At 33.3% G+C, this 15,055-nt stretch overlaps 1 long non-coding RNA gene across 1 annotated transcript in view; it reads right to left on the bottom strand.

Moving 5' to 3' along the window:
- Positions 1 to 15,055, bottom strand: part of LOC308622873 — a 32,248-nt gene that overhangs the window by 3,613 nt on the left and 13,580 nt on the right. The window contains exons 2-3 of the long non-coding RNA XR_014016697.1: positions 12,361 to 12,506; positions 12,065 to 12,229 (exon numbers count right to left, since the gene is read on the bottom strand). This is a non-coding gene — a long non-coding RNA (uncharacterized lncRNA). The remainder of the gene's footprint in view (positions 1 to 12,064; positions 12,230 to 12,360; positions 12,507 to 15,055) is intronic.

Below are 15,055 nucleotides of genomic sequence, written 5' to 3'. Positions count from 1 at the left end.
ATTCCCAACAAGCTTCTGTGTTTCTAAATTAGCAATGTAATGTTATGGCCAAGCTAAGCACTTCTACTTTGTTTTGTCAGGACTGAACTATTTGAACATATCAAAACAGGAATAGAAGCAACCAGATATAAATTATCTAAGTTTTCTACTGAAAAAGAAGAAAACTCTCTTTAAAACAATTTTTAAAGCTTCACTAAACATAAGAAAACATACTTAAATAGAAATAAACCTTTGTAAACTAAGATTATCTTATGAAATAGAACTAGAAGGACAAAAGGAATTTTAGAAAATGTGTAAATCTATTCTCAATGATAGTCAAGAAGAAACTGCATCTATATAATTTATCAAAAGTCCCGATTAGGAACCATTTAAATAAGGAAAAATTGAGTGGAATTTTAAAAAGTTAAAACCAAAATGAGAAACAGAGAATACAGATTTAAAATTTTAAAACATGATTCAGTGAAATAGCAGTCAAAATTAAGACTTTTTCCATAATGAAAAGGAAAAACAATGTAAAATAATGAGATAAGATTTGAGAAGCATTTTGTTTTCATTAATGTAATATGGCTACTGGTAAAGGAGTAAGAAAAATATCTTCTTCAAAGCATTAAAGAAATGACAAGCTACTTAATCTAGTAAAGACTGGAGTTAGAGAGGTATGGAGAAAAATGAATCAATTTTTTTCCTGGTGGCATTTGCTAAACCTGGTGAACTGGATCTCAGATTTTCTCATCTTTATGGAGCAAGAAGTTTGAAAATAAACCTAGGTAGAGACCTAAGGCAGAGAATCCAATAGTAGATGTAGCCATCCATGAATCTAGAAGCCCAAAGATCTAAACATTCAGTATAGAAGTATGTTTACAAAAAAATTCAACTGAGTAAATTTTAAAGATCTTATTGGCTTTATTCAATGATTCATGAATTAAGCAGCACCTAATCTAGCAGATGGAAAGTGATTCTGAGTAGCTCTACAAAATGAAAGACTTTATACGCAGGAGGAAGCAGGAACAACAAGGTAGTTAATACTGGACAGAAAAGTGGGTTGGTTATTGCAAGGTTACTTTTCTATAGGGGATGGCAGGGATCTATCAAGCAGATTACCTCACTAGTGCTGATCACACGATTCCTGATTGGCTGGTTTAAGATTCCATTTCTGGGAGAGTCCAAACTGTAATTAAGTCTCAGTTTGGTGACATAGGGCTTAGCCTAAGCAACTCCATTTTGGGTCTGTTTTATTGTTTTTTTAATAAATTTATTTATTTATTTATTTTGGCTGCTTTGGGTCTTTGTTGCTGTGCTCGGGCTTTCTCTAGTTGTGGCGAGCGGGGGCTACTCTTCATTGCGGTGTGCGGGCTTCTCATTGTGGTGGCTTCTCTTGTTGTGGAGCACGGGCTCTAGGCGCGTGGGCTTCCAGTAGTTGTGGCATGTGGGCTCAGTAGTTGTGGCTCACGGGCTTAGTTGCTCCGTGGCATGTGGGATCTTCCTGGACCAGGGCTCGAACCCATGTCCCCTACATTGGCAGGCATATTCTTAACCACTGCGCCACCAGGGAAGCCCTGTTTTATTGTTTTTAAAAGATTCTGGAAGAAGAAAATTCATCCCAGATGTTAGGGTAGAGATACAGGAAGGAGTGGGAGTGAGTGCTTGTTATTCCAGGAAAGATGGATGGGACAGTCATATGCAATAATCTTCAAAAATATTTAAAAACCATCTCCTTGAGACCATCCAAAAGCTGCTTAAGCAATATGAATTTTTTTAGCCACTATTTAGGAGAAACTGGAAGTCAAAAGAGGTAAAAATGACATTGGGTGCTGCTTTGCCAGCATGTTGATTGGTGATACTAAAAGCTGTAACTGAGAAGTAGTTGAAAACTTGAGCAGAACTTTCCATAGTCTCATGCGGTTAAGGGCCGGTGGCAGGGGGGTGTGGAAATCAGGACTTGCCAGTGAGGAAAAGTTCTTGTAAATAACTGAGGTTTGGGAACCTAAAGGTCTACAAAATAACGATTAAAGTTGAACTGAAAATAAACCAGAGAATAAAGACCAGCTGTTATAATTTCAAGTGCTGATTATATTAATTAGGTTTGTCATCTGCCTGCCAGAGAAAAAGTAAATCCTCTCTGGAGAAAGATAACATTATCCAGAAGCTCAAATGATCTCTAAAACATTTCACATGTAATGTTTAACTTATAAACAAAAGTCGCCAAGTATATAACAGGACAAAATTTGAGTAAAAACAACAACAAAGAGAAAATAAAAGAAGGACCACAGGAGAAGCATAAAGGAGATTATCTTACAAAACACAAGATTATGTTTAATATAGTCAGAATATGAAAACACAGATGGAGAATTTTGGTACAGAAATGGAAATATATACATAAAAATCACATAAATGCATTATAAATGCATCAAACAATATCACTGCCAATTGGGGGAAACGGTGCTAACCTAAGTAACTTTGTAAATTAGTTTAGTCTGTAAGACTAAAGGCAAAGAAACTTTGCATAGCACTATACTCTCCTTGATAAATTTGTGTCCAGGGGATATGGGTTAACAAGGTTAAAACCAGTAATATTTATACTGGAATTGAACAATTAAGTAAATGGATGGTGGATAGTGAGAGCCAGGTTTCTCAATGTTGAAGTAAGCAGTTACAGATAAACAAGGGAATGTTCTATGTGGTAATGGATAAGGTTTGGTGACATCAGTATGAACTCATGGCTTAACATAGATACAGATGGTTACATATAGAAATAGTTATAAGCATGTATAAATACATGGGTTAGTATCCATGAATATATTTACTTGTTCTTTCAGCTGAGTGGGCCCAGAAGCAACGGGCACATCTACTGCCCAGCTCGTGGTTTCTAATGCCACTCTCCAATAAAAGGAACCAGCACCTCCTGGAAAAAAAGGCTGATTCTAGGACTGGGGCAGGAAATATACAAGATGAGCCTGATGTATCGTATAGTGCCAGAAAATATAGATATGCCTTCTCTCCCCCAAAATAGTACATACACACTGATGGGGGTATGTCAAAGGAACACAGGAGCTAACTGAAAGATTTCCCAATTGCCAAAGCTGGAACACTTTGAACAACAAATAAAGCAGAGTCGAATTATATGCCACAGTATAAATAAATATCTATGTCTTATGTTGATACAAACAAATGATTGAGTTAAATGAGGACAAATAGGCAAATTTTCTATGCAAAAAAACTCTAAATAATTTTTGTCAATACTCTGCTCTCAAGGAGGTGAAGTGTCACTTCCCACTCGTTATGTATGGGCTGTACATAGTGACTCCCTTCCAAAGACAACACTATGAAAAAGTGGAGGGAAGTAACTTTACAATAGAAACACCTGCCAAACGACCTCAAGGTTAACATCAGTTTTAAGCCATGTTGATAATGTATCCTTGATATGATGTAATGAGAATGGCACTTTTCCTTTCTGGACTTTCTCCCCAGAATGCACAACCAGAGTCTAATCATGTAAAAAGTAACTAACAAATCTTGAGGGACACACTCTGCAGAATAACTGACCAGTACTCCCCAAAATGCAAAGGTCATCAGAAACAAGAAAATTCGGAGAAATTGTCACAACCAAGAGGAATCTAAATGTAATACAATATCCTGTTACAGAAAGAAAATAGGTAAAAATTAAGGGAATTAAAATTAAGTATGGATTTAGTCAGTAATAATATATTGATATTGTTTCATTGATTATTTCACACTTACCATTCTATAATATAGAGTAATAACAATGGAGGAGACTGTGTGTAGGGTATGTGGGCATTCTCTGTAGTATCTTCACAATTTTTCTGTAGATTTAAAACTGTTTCAGGGCTTCCCTGGTGGCGCAGTGGTTGAGAGTCCGCCTGCCAATGCAGGGAACACGGGTTTGTGCCCCGTTCTGGGAAGATCCCACATGTTGCGGAGCGGCTGGGCTCGTGAGCCATGGCCGCTGAGCCTGCGCATCCGGAGCCTGTGCTCCACAATGTGAGAGGCCACAACAGTGAGAGGCCCGCGTACCGCAAAAAAAAAAAAAAAAAAATTGGCAAGCTAGAAATAAAATGGAACTTTACTAGATAAGATATGAATATTGGGATGCAGAATTCAAAATTGCAATTATTTTCAAACATTATAATGAAAAAAGAAGAAAATTAATTTCCCATTTTTAGACATCTAAAATAAACAAGTGGCCAAATTAAAAATTAACACAATTTTCTACCTATGTGACATTTTTATCAAATAGAAAATGAAAGAAGTATTTAAAAAGTGTAGCACACACATAAGAACCACTTTAGAACTCACAAATAACCAAAAGGTGGTCATGTCTAAATGAAAAAGAAAAACTATAAAGCTTTCCTGAAAGTTGTAAAAGAAGACCTCAATGAACTGAAAGAGAACACATTCCTGTAAGGGAGAACTCACTATTGTAAAAATGTCATTTCTCCTTCAATTACTCTATAAATCCCTACAGGACTCTTATGAAACTTGTCAAACCATCTAAAATGTATCTGGAAGTGAAAATGTGCTATAATAGCCTAGTACATTTTGAAGAGGAGGACAGTAAGCAGTAACTTCTCCTGTCAGATACCAAAACATACATATAGTATTTAACACAAGTTGATATTATCAAAGGCATATGTGAACTTTACCTTTGTGTACCCTGCACATGCATAATGTTTTAAAGCAACGTTTGCCAACCTTTTTGGCACCAGGGACCGGTTTGGTGGAAGACAAATTTTCCACGGACGGGGGTGGGGTGCCGATGGTTCAGGCGGTAATGCGAGCGATGGGGAGCAATGGGGAGTGGCAGATGAAGCTTCGCTTTTTTTGGGGGGGTTGGGGACCCCTGTTTTAAAGCATTAGTTTTCACACTTATGCCTTAAAGACTCAGTTGCCTTACCAACAAATCCAAGTAGATACTTTGACCAGCGTCTAAATTTAAAAGCCCTTGTCTAATATCATCCAAAGCACAGGCATTATTTTCTTATACTGCTTATCTGCTCCGCTCCCTCATTCATTCATTCTTTTCCATCCCAAAGTTCTCCATTAAGAACCAGTTATCTTAATTTTGCAGAGTTCTCTAGTTGCTTGCTATTAGAATCCTAAGAGAGATTCTTCACCTGCACATGTGAGAGGACAAAAGTGCAGTAAAATCCTGAAAAAAGTAGACTCATTTTATAAAGCTCTAATCTTATCAATTTCAAGTAGTTTTGCATCCCTATCAAAATTCTGCTAGAGCTGGCTAGCAATGGCCTCCCTTTAAACAAAATGCTGTTAAGAATACAGTTCTCCTACTATATAACGGGGAACTCTACTCAATACTCTGTAATGGAAAAGACTCTTAAAAAAAAAAAAAGAGTAGATATATGTATATGTATAACTAATTCACTTGTACACCTGAAATTAACACAACATTGTAAATCAGCTATACTCCAATAAAAATTAAAAAAAAAAAAGAATATAGTTCTCCAGTTTAGTATGTCTTAATTTTACCCACAGCTTCTATAATCAATGATGGCTGTAACTGCATAAAACTTAAAGGTTCTATATAACCAAAAGCACCATAAATAAAGGTCGTAAATGACACAACTAGAATAAATATTTACAATATATAACAGAGGATCAACATCTTTAATATGTAAGAAATTTCCATAAACTAATCAGGAAAATATAAGCTACCAATGGAAAATGTTTCAATTAGAAAAAATATATACAAAAGAAAAAACACAAATTGCAAATATTAAAAAAAATCCTTAAAATCCATTCTTAATATTAAAGAGCACAGGTAATAATTTTTTAATGAGATTCAATTTTTAACTGATCATATTAAAGAAAAAAGTAAATGATCATGAACAATGCTGATAGGAGTACAAAATCTGGTATTTTCAGACACTATTGAAAGAGTACAATTTGATGCATATATTTGAAAGTCCATTTGACGGAAACTATCAAGATTTAATATACTTATAACTTCTAAATTAGCCTTCTCAGGATTCCAAAGCAAAGCTATGTGTGCAGTGATGTTCATTGGTGTATGGTTTGCAATAGCAAAATACTAGAAACTATCCCAAACTCCATTAATGAAGGAATTTCTAAATAAACCATGGTACTTCAGTATCACATGCTACTACATGGTAATTAGAAGTAAAATGTATACACAGATATGGACATACCATAAAGTTATATTCTCAAATGAGTCCATTAGGAATAAACACTGAAGACGTGCATGGACCTTCCATGGAAACAACAGTCATGGTGGTTAACAGAACCAGCTCTGGAGCCAGATTGTCTAGGTTTAAATCGACATATCCTATTTAGTTTAAGTGTGGTCCTGGGTGAGTCACTTTAACTTTCCGTGCCTAAAGTTTTAATCTGTATGCCCTAAGGGAAAATAGTGAGCCCTAAATGTTGGCACTTCCTTTATTGTTCATTTTAGAATGTAAAATGAGCACTGAAGGACTTTAGTTCTGAGCTGTGAACAGTGGACAAAATTCACGGAACAAAAGAAAAGTCCTGCTAGATAAAAAGAAAAAAAAATCAGTCTTGAAACTCATTAACAAACTGTATTAAACCGTTATAAGTGGTTATCTCTCTTTTTTTTTTTTTTTGCGGTACACGGGCCTCTCACTGTTGTGGCCTCTCCCGTTGTGGAGCACAGGCTCCGGACGCGCAGGCTCAGCGGCCATGGCTCATAGGCCCAGCCGCTCCGCGGCATGTGGGATCTTCCCGGACCGGGGCATGAACCCGTGTCCCCTGCATCGGCAGGCGGACTGTCAACCACTGCGCCACCAGGGAAGCCCATAAGTGGTTATCTCTTAAAAGAAGTGTCAGATTAGAAGTTGACATTAAGAAGACTTCTATTATTTTCTTTAATCTGTTGTCTTTGGACTTTATAAGTATATATAATCAAGTAATGTGTAATTTATATAGATTTTTTAATAAAGGAAGAAAACAAATCATAAACAATTAGCAGGAAGTACACAAGATGGACTCTACTACCGCAGCAAGTTTTTGTTTTGTTTTGCCATACCACTTTTTTTTTCGTCCATAGACTATGGTTTGGCTATTAAGGGGTGAAGTTTATAATGTACTATATGGCTCCTGTATGTATTCAGATGCTTAATTCATTCTGTTGCACAATGATTTTTATAAGAAGGACCTCAAATTCCATTTCAAGCTCATCTAATACACAGAATAAATATTGGTTAATTTATCATTTCTCTAGTCTACGGAATTTAACATTTAGTTAAATTATTTTTTCTGAAGAAAAAGGGTTTATGACTTTGTATATGTTTGGAAAGTCCAATTAAAAAGATTGTTGGCTAGTTGTGTCTTATGTTTATAAAGGCTCAGCAATAAAATCTAATTTTTTTTTTAAACTCTAAAGGACTAACGACTAGCTCTATTTGTGCTCATTTAAAATACTTTTTAAAAAAAATATAGACACTTCTATATTTTAAACACTCAGTTCTCTGATAAAGCGTGACCAATATGTGAATTATCAAATTGCACTCTATAGATATGTACTAGGGACTTATTTTATAGGACTAGTGGACCAGAAATATAAAACACTTCCTATTATAAACTGAATATTGTTACATGTTTAAGTTAAAATTTTAAGCTGCCTCATGAAAAATAATCTTTACCATTTTTATCCCCCTTGTAAACATGTATATGATCACCTTATGAGTTTTTATTAACATCTAGTAAGATATTACTACATTTAAAATTGCTTTTAGGGAATTCCTTGGTGGTGCAGTGCTTAGGACTCCATGCTTTCACTGCCATGGATGGCCCCGGGTTCAATCCCTGATCAGGGAACTAAGATCCCACAAGCCATGTGGCATGGCCCAAGATAAAATAAAAAATATATAAATTGCTTTTAAACAAATTAAAGTTATAGCAGAGATTATCAACGTAAACACATATTTTATGTTGTACATATTAACACATTTTACAAAGCCTAATATAATGTGGTCTTTTTGGAGGAAAAAACATATTAAAATGTTTTGTTTCATGCAGTATTTTGGTATAGGAAAGCGATGTAAAATCCTAAGATGTCAGAGCAGTTTCATAAAAGCATTTGAAACTTGAAAATTGGAAATTAATGAAGGTTAAATATTAATGACATAAAAATAGATATACTAAGACATTATAATCTTCATGAAATATTTACCTAATGATGGTTAGACATGATTAATAAAATTAAATTAAGCTAATCATATTAGAGTATTTTGTTTTCAATTAAAATAAATGAATATGAATGTGTAAAGATGATGCTAAATATTTAATCACTTTTCTTTTTATGTCAATGAATTGAATACTATGTTCTTTATACATCCTATCTTTCTGTCAGGTAATGTATATTTGAGAATATATTATTTTCATTCAGTTCTATCTACCACTTTAACTCTGTTCACCCATAAGCTTCATGAAGGCAGAAGTCTTGTCTTAATAATTTTATACACTATAAAATGATCACCATGATGAGTCTAGTTACCATCTATCTACCATATACAAAGTTACAACAATATTATTGAGTGTATTCCCAGTGCTTTACATTACGTCTCTGTGATTTCTTTATTTTATATCTGTAAGTTTATACCTCTTAATCCCCTTCACCTATTTTGCCCATATCCTTACCTCCTCTCCCCTCTGGCAGCCACCACTTTGTTCTCTGTGTCTATGACTATTTCTGTTTTATTATGTTTGTTAGTTTGTTTTGTTCTTCAGATTCCACATATGTGTGAAATCATATGGTATTTGTCTTTATCTGACTTGCGTCACTTAATATAATGGTATTAAGGTTCATCCATGTTGTTACAAATGGCAATATTTCATTCTTTTTTTATGACTGAGTAGTATTCCATTGATTGATATACCATATCTTCTTTATCCATTCATCTATCAATGGACAGTTATGTTTCTTTCATAATTTGACTACTGTAAATAATGCTGCAGTGAACATCAGTGTGCATATGCACCTTTCAATTCGTGTTTTCATTTTTTTCAGCTAAACACAGAAGTAGAATTATTGAATAGAATGGTGGTTCTATTTTTAATTTTTTTGAAAAATCTCCATACTGTTTTCCATAGTGGCTGCATCAATTCACATTCTCACCAACAGTGCACAAGGGTTCCCTTTTCTCCATATCCTCACTAATGCTTGTTATTTGTTGTTTTTTGATAACAGACCTGCTGATAGGTATGAGATGATATCTCATTGTGGTTTTGATTTGCATTTCCCTGATGATTCATGATGTTGAGCATCTTTCATGCTTCCGTTGGCCATCTGTATGGCCAACATTTTTCTTTGGAAAAATGTCTATTCAGGTCCTTTGGCTATTTTTTAATTGGATTGTTTGTTTATTTGATATTGAGTTGTATGAGTTCTTTACATATTCTGGAAATTAATCACTTATCAGATATATCATTTGCAGATATTTTATACCATTTGGTAGGTTGTCTTTTAGTTTTGATGAAGCATTTTAGTTTCCTTCACTGTGCAGAATCATTTTAGTTGGTATTGTCCCACTTGTTTGTTTTTGCTTTTGTTTCCCTTGTCTTTGGAGTCAAATTCATAAAAACATCACTAAGACCAATGTCAAGGAGGTTATTGCCTATGTTTTCTTCTAGGATTTTTATGGTTTCAGGCCTTATATAAAATCTTTAATTCATTTTGACTTGATTTTTGCATATGGTGTATGAAAATGGTCTAGTTTCATTCTTTTACGTGTAGCTGTCCAGTTTTCTCAACACCATTTACTGAAGAGACTGTCTTTTTCCCATTGGATGTTTTTGGCACCTTTGACAATATGAGTGTCGGTTTATTTCTGGGATCTCTCTTCTGTTCCATTGATCTGTGTGTATGTTTTTGTGCCAGTACCATACTGTTTTGACTACTGTAGCTAGTAGTGTAGTATAGTTTGAAATCAGGCAGTGTCACACCTCCGGCTTTGTTCTTCTTTCTCAAGGTTGTCTTGGCTATTCCAGGTCTTTTGTGGTGCCATAAAAATTTTAGGATTATTTGTTCTAGTTCTGTGAAAAATGCCACAGATATTTTCATAGGGGATGCATTGAATCTATAGACAGTTTCAGATAGTATGGAAATTTTAACAATATTAATTGCTCCTATTTATGAAGATGAGCTATCATTCCATTTATTGTGTGGTCTTCAGTTTCTTTCATCAATGTCTTATAGTCTTCAGAGTACAGGACTTTCATCTCTTGGTTAAATTTATCGCTAACCTTTTTTTCGGATTCATTTGTAAATGGGATTTTTTAAAAAATTTCTCTTTCTGTTAGTTCATTGTTAATGTATACAAATGCAATAGATTTCTGTATATTGACTTTGTATCCTGCAACTTTACTGAATTCGTTTACTAGTTTTAATAGTCTGTTGGAGTGTTTAGGGTTCTCTAGATAAAGTATTATGGTGATCTGCAAATAGAGGCAGTTTTACTTCCTCCTTTCCAATTTGGATCTCTTTTATTTCCTTTTTTTTTTGTCTGATTGCTATGACTAAGTCTTCCAATACTATCTTGAATAGCAGTGGTGAGAGTAGACACCCTTGTCTCCTTCCTGATCCTAGAGGTTAAAATTTTCACTTTTCACTATTGATATAATTTTAGCTGTGAACTTATCATATATAGCCTTTATCATGTTGAGGTATGTACCCTCTCTGTGGTAATACCCTCTTTTGTGAGAGTCTTTATCATAAATGGATGTTGAATTTTGTCAAATGATTTTTCTGTTTCTCTTGAAAAGATCATGTGATTTTATCCTTCATTTTGTTAATGTGGTGCATCACATTTATTGATTTACAGATATTGAACTATCTTTACATCTCTGGAATAAGTTCCATTTGATCATGGTGTATGATGCTCTTAATGTGTTGTTGAATTTAGTTTGCTAATATTTTGTTGAGGATTTTTGCATCTATGTTCATTAGGGATATTGTCCTCTAATTTTCTTTTCTTTTAGTATCCTTATCTTGTTTTGGCTTTGTAAATGAGTTTGGAAGCATTTCCTCCTCTTCTATTTTTGAAAGAGTTTGAGAAGGATTGGTATCAGTTTTTAAATGTTGAGTAGATTTCAATAGTGAATGCTTATGGTCCTGGACTTTTGTTAGATTTTTGATTACTGGTTCAATCTCCTCAGTAGTAACTGATGTGTTCAGATTTTCTATTTTCTCATGATTCAGTCTTAATAGGTTGTCTATTTCCAGGAATTCATCCATTTCTTCTAGGTTGTCCAGTTTTAGAGTATAATTATTTATAGTAGTCTCTCATGATCAAGTTGTAATGCTGTCTCTTTCATTTCCAGTTTTGTATATTTGATTCCTCTCTTTTTTTCATGTTGAGTCTAGCTAAAGGTTTGTCTATTTTGTTTATCTTGTTAAAAAAACACCTCTTAGTTTCATTGATCTTTTCTAGTGTCCTTTTAGTCTTTAGTTCATTTATTACTGCTCTGATTTTTGTTATTTCCTTCCTTCTGCTAACTTTGGGCTTAGTGTGTTCTTCTTTTTCTAGTTCCTTGAGATGTAAAGTTAACAAGATGTCTCTTCTGATAGAACTTATGTTAATAGGGATGATAGACAATAAACATGGAAAGAACAAATATCAAATGGCAATTGATAAGGACTCTGCAGAAAATTTCAGCTAGTTAATGCGAAAGGATAATTTAAAGGGGAGGTAGCGAGTCAGGGAATATCTCTCTAAATGAATCACAAGAATAATTAACCATATGAAAATCAACATAAAAAATTCCTAATAGATGAACAGTTGGCGCAAAAACCCTAAGGTGAGATCTAACTGTGCATCTTTGAGAGACAGAAATAGCAGCTATGTTGCTAAAGCAGGTAAGAGAAGAAATGGCATGCATGGCACCAGGGAGGAAGACAAAGGTTACTATCACATAAAACTTGATCTATCAAGAAAAATAATTCATATTTTACTCTAAGTAACCCATTGGAAACCCATTGGAAATTAATGCATCACCACTGTTCTTATGAGAAAGGCAAAATTCCTTAAAAATATTTGATATTTTATACCTGTTAGAATGCATTGTATTATTCCATCCTTCCATCTCCTTTTGCATTATACTCTTCCTTGCTTTGGGTTCTACAGCATAGCTGGCTATATTTCAGTCCATTCAATTTCCATGATTCCTCAGACCACAAGGCATTTAACCATGCTGCTTCTTTCACCTGAGATAACTGAAGTTATAAATAAATGAGTGGATTATTTTTAGACATTGTAAGAAACCAACTCATACCCAGACTTCTGAAATAATAAAACAACTGGAAAGGGGGAAAATAGGAGACTTCCTCCCAACCTCACTTCTTACTTCAACATTAAAGTCAGTGCCTGTTCCACCAAAGTTTCTAGGTCAGCCTTCCTCCTGTATGTGGCTGTAGAACCACTTTCCATCTCTCAGTCTCAATATTTATTATGTATTTGTAGATCCGACATTTCTCTGTAAGGCAACACAGTCTGAAACAGAAGGGGATCTGTGACGGTACATTTTATTCTAAGTTAAGTCATGTAAAGTAAAAATAAGATGAGCATACAAAGCTGTACACTCCAGAGAGAACTGTGTTTACATGCAAAAGAAGACATAAAGATTGCTTTAAATTATGACAGAAACCAGGAATGAAAAATATATAATTCTCACCTCAGGCAAACAGAGCTGCATTCTATAAATGCCTAATATAAAGTAGGGCCTATGTAAGAGTTATCTAAATAATTTAACTTAAAATTTTAGAAGTAAAGTAAAGATACATGGAAGTACAGAACACAGACATCCTGTCAGCAGCCTCTTGGTCAGAACAGATCTTTACTGCTTCAAGGCTATATAAACTTGGGAGGTGAGGGTGTGTGTAGGGCTGGGCGGCCTATAAAATATTCCACAACAAAGCATAGAGCCATTTTCTTAAAATAAGCAGAAGTTAAGTAAACCTATAAAAAATATTTACGAAAGGAAACAATATGACATGTAAAACTATATTAATTTTGAGTTTTCAGAAATATTTTAAAAATTCATGAAATAACATTAAAAATGAAATTTAAAAGATTATTATGATATATATGCAACAATGCTAAGAAATTAAAGATGAAAACAAAAAATATTCTCATGAGTTAAGAAAGAACAGAATGAACCAACACAAAGTCAAATCAGCAATTTGGGAAACAGACTGAAAATATCTTTAAAATATGATAACTATGAAAGACATAATGGATATCAAAAGCTGCTAACATATAGAAAATATACAGAGAATATAGTTTCACATCATGGGTAAACTACATTTCTGAAAAATAAGCTAGAATAAATAAAATAGAAAAATAAAGAAAAAACAAAAAAATATTCAAAAATATTCCCACTGTGTGTGTGTGTCTGTGTTTAACTAACCTACTGACTGTAAGAATTCACTATATTCCACGCTCAAATAATGCAAAAATAACATGAGTTTGACATATTCTGGAAAAGTTTTACATTTTGATAATAAAGAAAATAAGGTCATAAATTCTCATGCATAAAAACATAAGCAACCATTTTTAGGGAATGTAAAGTAATTCTGGTTTGTTATTACATTTTCATAACCTACCATCAATGTGTAAAGACAGTGTAAAGAGATTTTTTAATATGCAAAATAACACAAAATTTTAAAATGATCTTTGTTACCTGGCCCCAAAAATGTACTAACTGAAAACATGAACTCTAAAACAGAGAAGTCTGGATTTATAGAATGGCATAAGCCTGATTCTATCTCATATCATCATCTCTATGATGGCTATTCGTTATATTTAAAATTAAGTTTAGATCACTCATTCATTCAATATATATTTTTTGAGCACCAATAGGCCAAGGACTATGCTAGGCAGCAGAATAATGACAAAAATAATGAGCAATATGGTAACAAAAGTGCAAAAGGAAAAGACCAATATTGAATCTTACAGGATGATTACATAAAGTTAATGATACAAGTCTAGAAACACAGATCTTATTGCAAAGAAAGAAATTGCGGAGCAAGAGAATATTAAGCTAAATTCATCTTAGATTAAGAGGGAGTCATAAGTAATGAAATTGTTCTTGAATATGGAAATTTTGAAAATCATAAATTTAATCATGTGTATTATTTTAAAGCTATAGTATAAACTCAGTCATTTAAGACAAGTGTAAAAGCAAAGATATACCTATGTAATAAATACTATAATTAAAATACTTTTAAATATGAAAAATAATACATAAAAGACATACTAGATATTAACATACATTAAAAAAATTACCCATTAAGAGAAAACATGTATTTTATTTGCAGAGAAAGCAATAAATTGTAAGAATATATTATTTATTTGAGAAATAAAGTACAAAATTAAATAAAAATGTAAAAATGAAATGATATGTGAAATAATTTTGAATATGGAGAATTTTAAGAGTTTTTGTATATGATGCCTATGAGAATGGGTATAGGTAAATAATATCCCTAAATAGCTATACTTGTTGGTACTACAGGTGATTTTATAATTTGTAATTTCTATATTTCCATTTTTTTCTTAAAAAGTATATACTTTAAGATTAGTTTAGGAGTTGAAATTTTTATGAAAAAGCAAACAAACAAATATCTCTGGCTTATTATTTTGTTTGAGCAGAATATTTCTCATCTGTCTTGCTTAATTAACTAGTCAAGTCAGTACTTTGTTATTTTGGCAAAGATGAATAAATCTAGGAATTAATGTCTATGCACAGGGAATATTCTTAGATATGACCTTGATTTTAATGTGTCTCTAGAAATGCTGGATATTAAATGAGCTGGAACTTGTTTATTTTTCATCATTTGAAGAAATATTTATTCTTACCTGATATACTTACCCCCAAAGCTCTTGAGATTTTTTGTTCTACTTTCCTAGCAAATGACAGCTTTGAAGTGTCTTTCATTTGAAAAGTACTGCATACATTTCAAATGTTTAAATACGACAGGAATAAACATCATTATGATTCCAGTTTGAGGTACAATTTAAATTTTAAAATGGTTATTTTAATC

Source organism: Mesoplodon bidens, assembly GCF_964165515.1.
Source record: "Mesoplodon bidens genome assembly, chromosome: 9".
NCBI classification, from domain to species: Eukaryota; Metazoa; Chordata; class Mammalia; order Artiodactyla; family Ziphiidae; genus Mesoplodon; species Mesoplodon bidens.
This window is presented reverse-complemented; position numbering and strand designations above follow the sequence as displayed.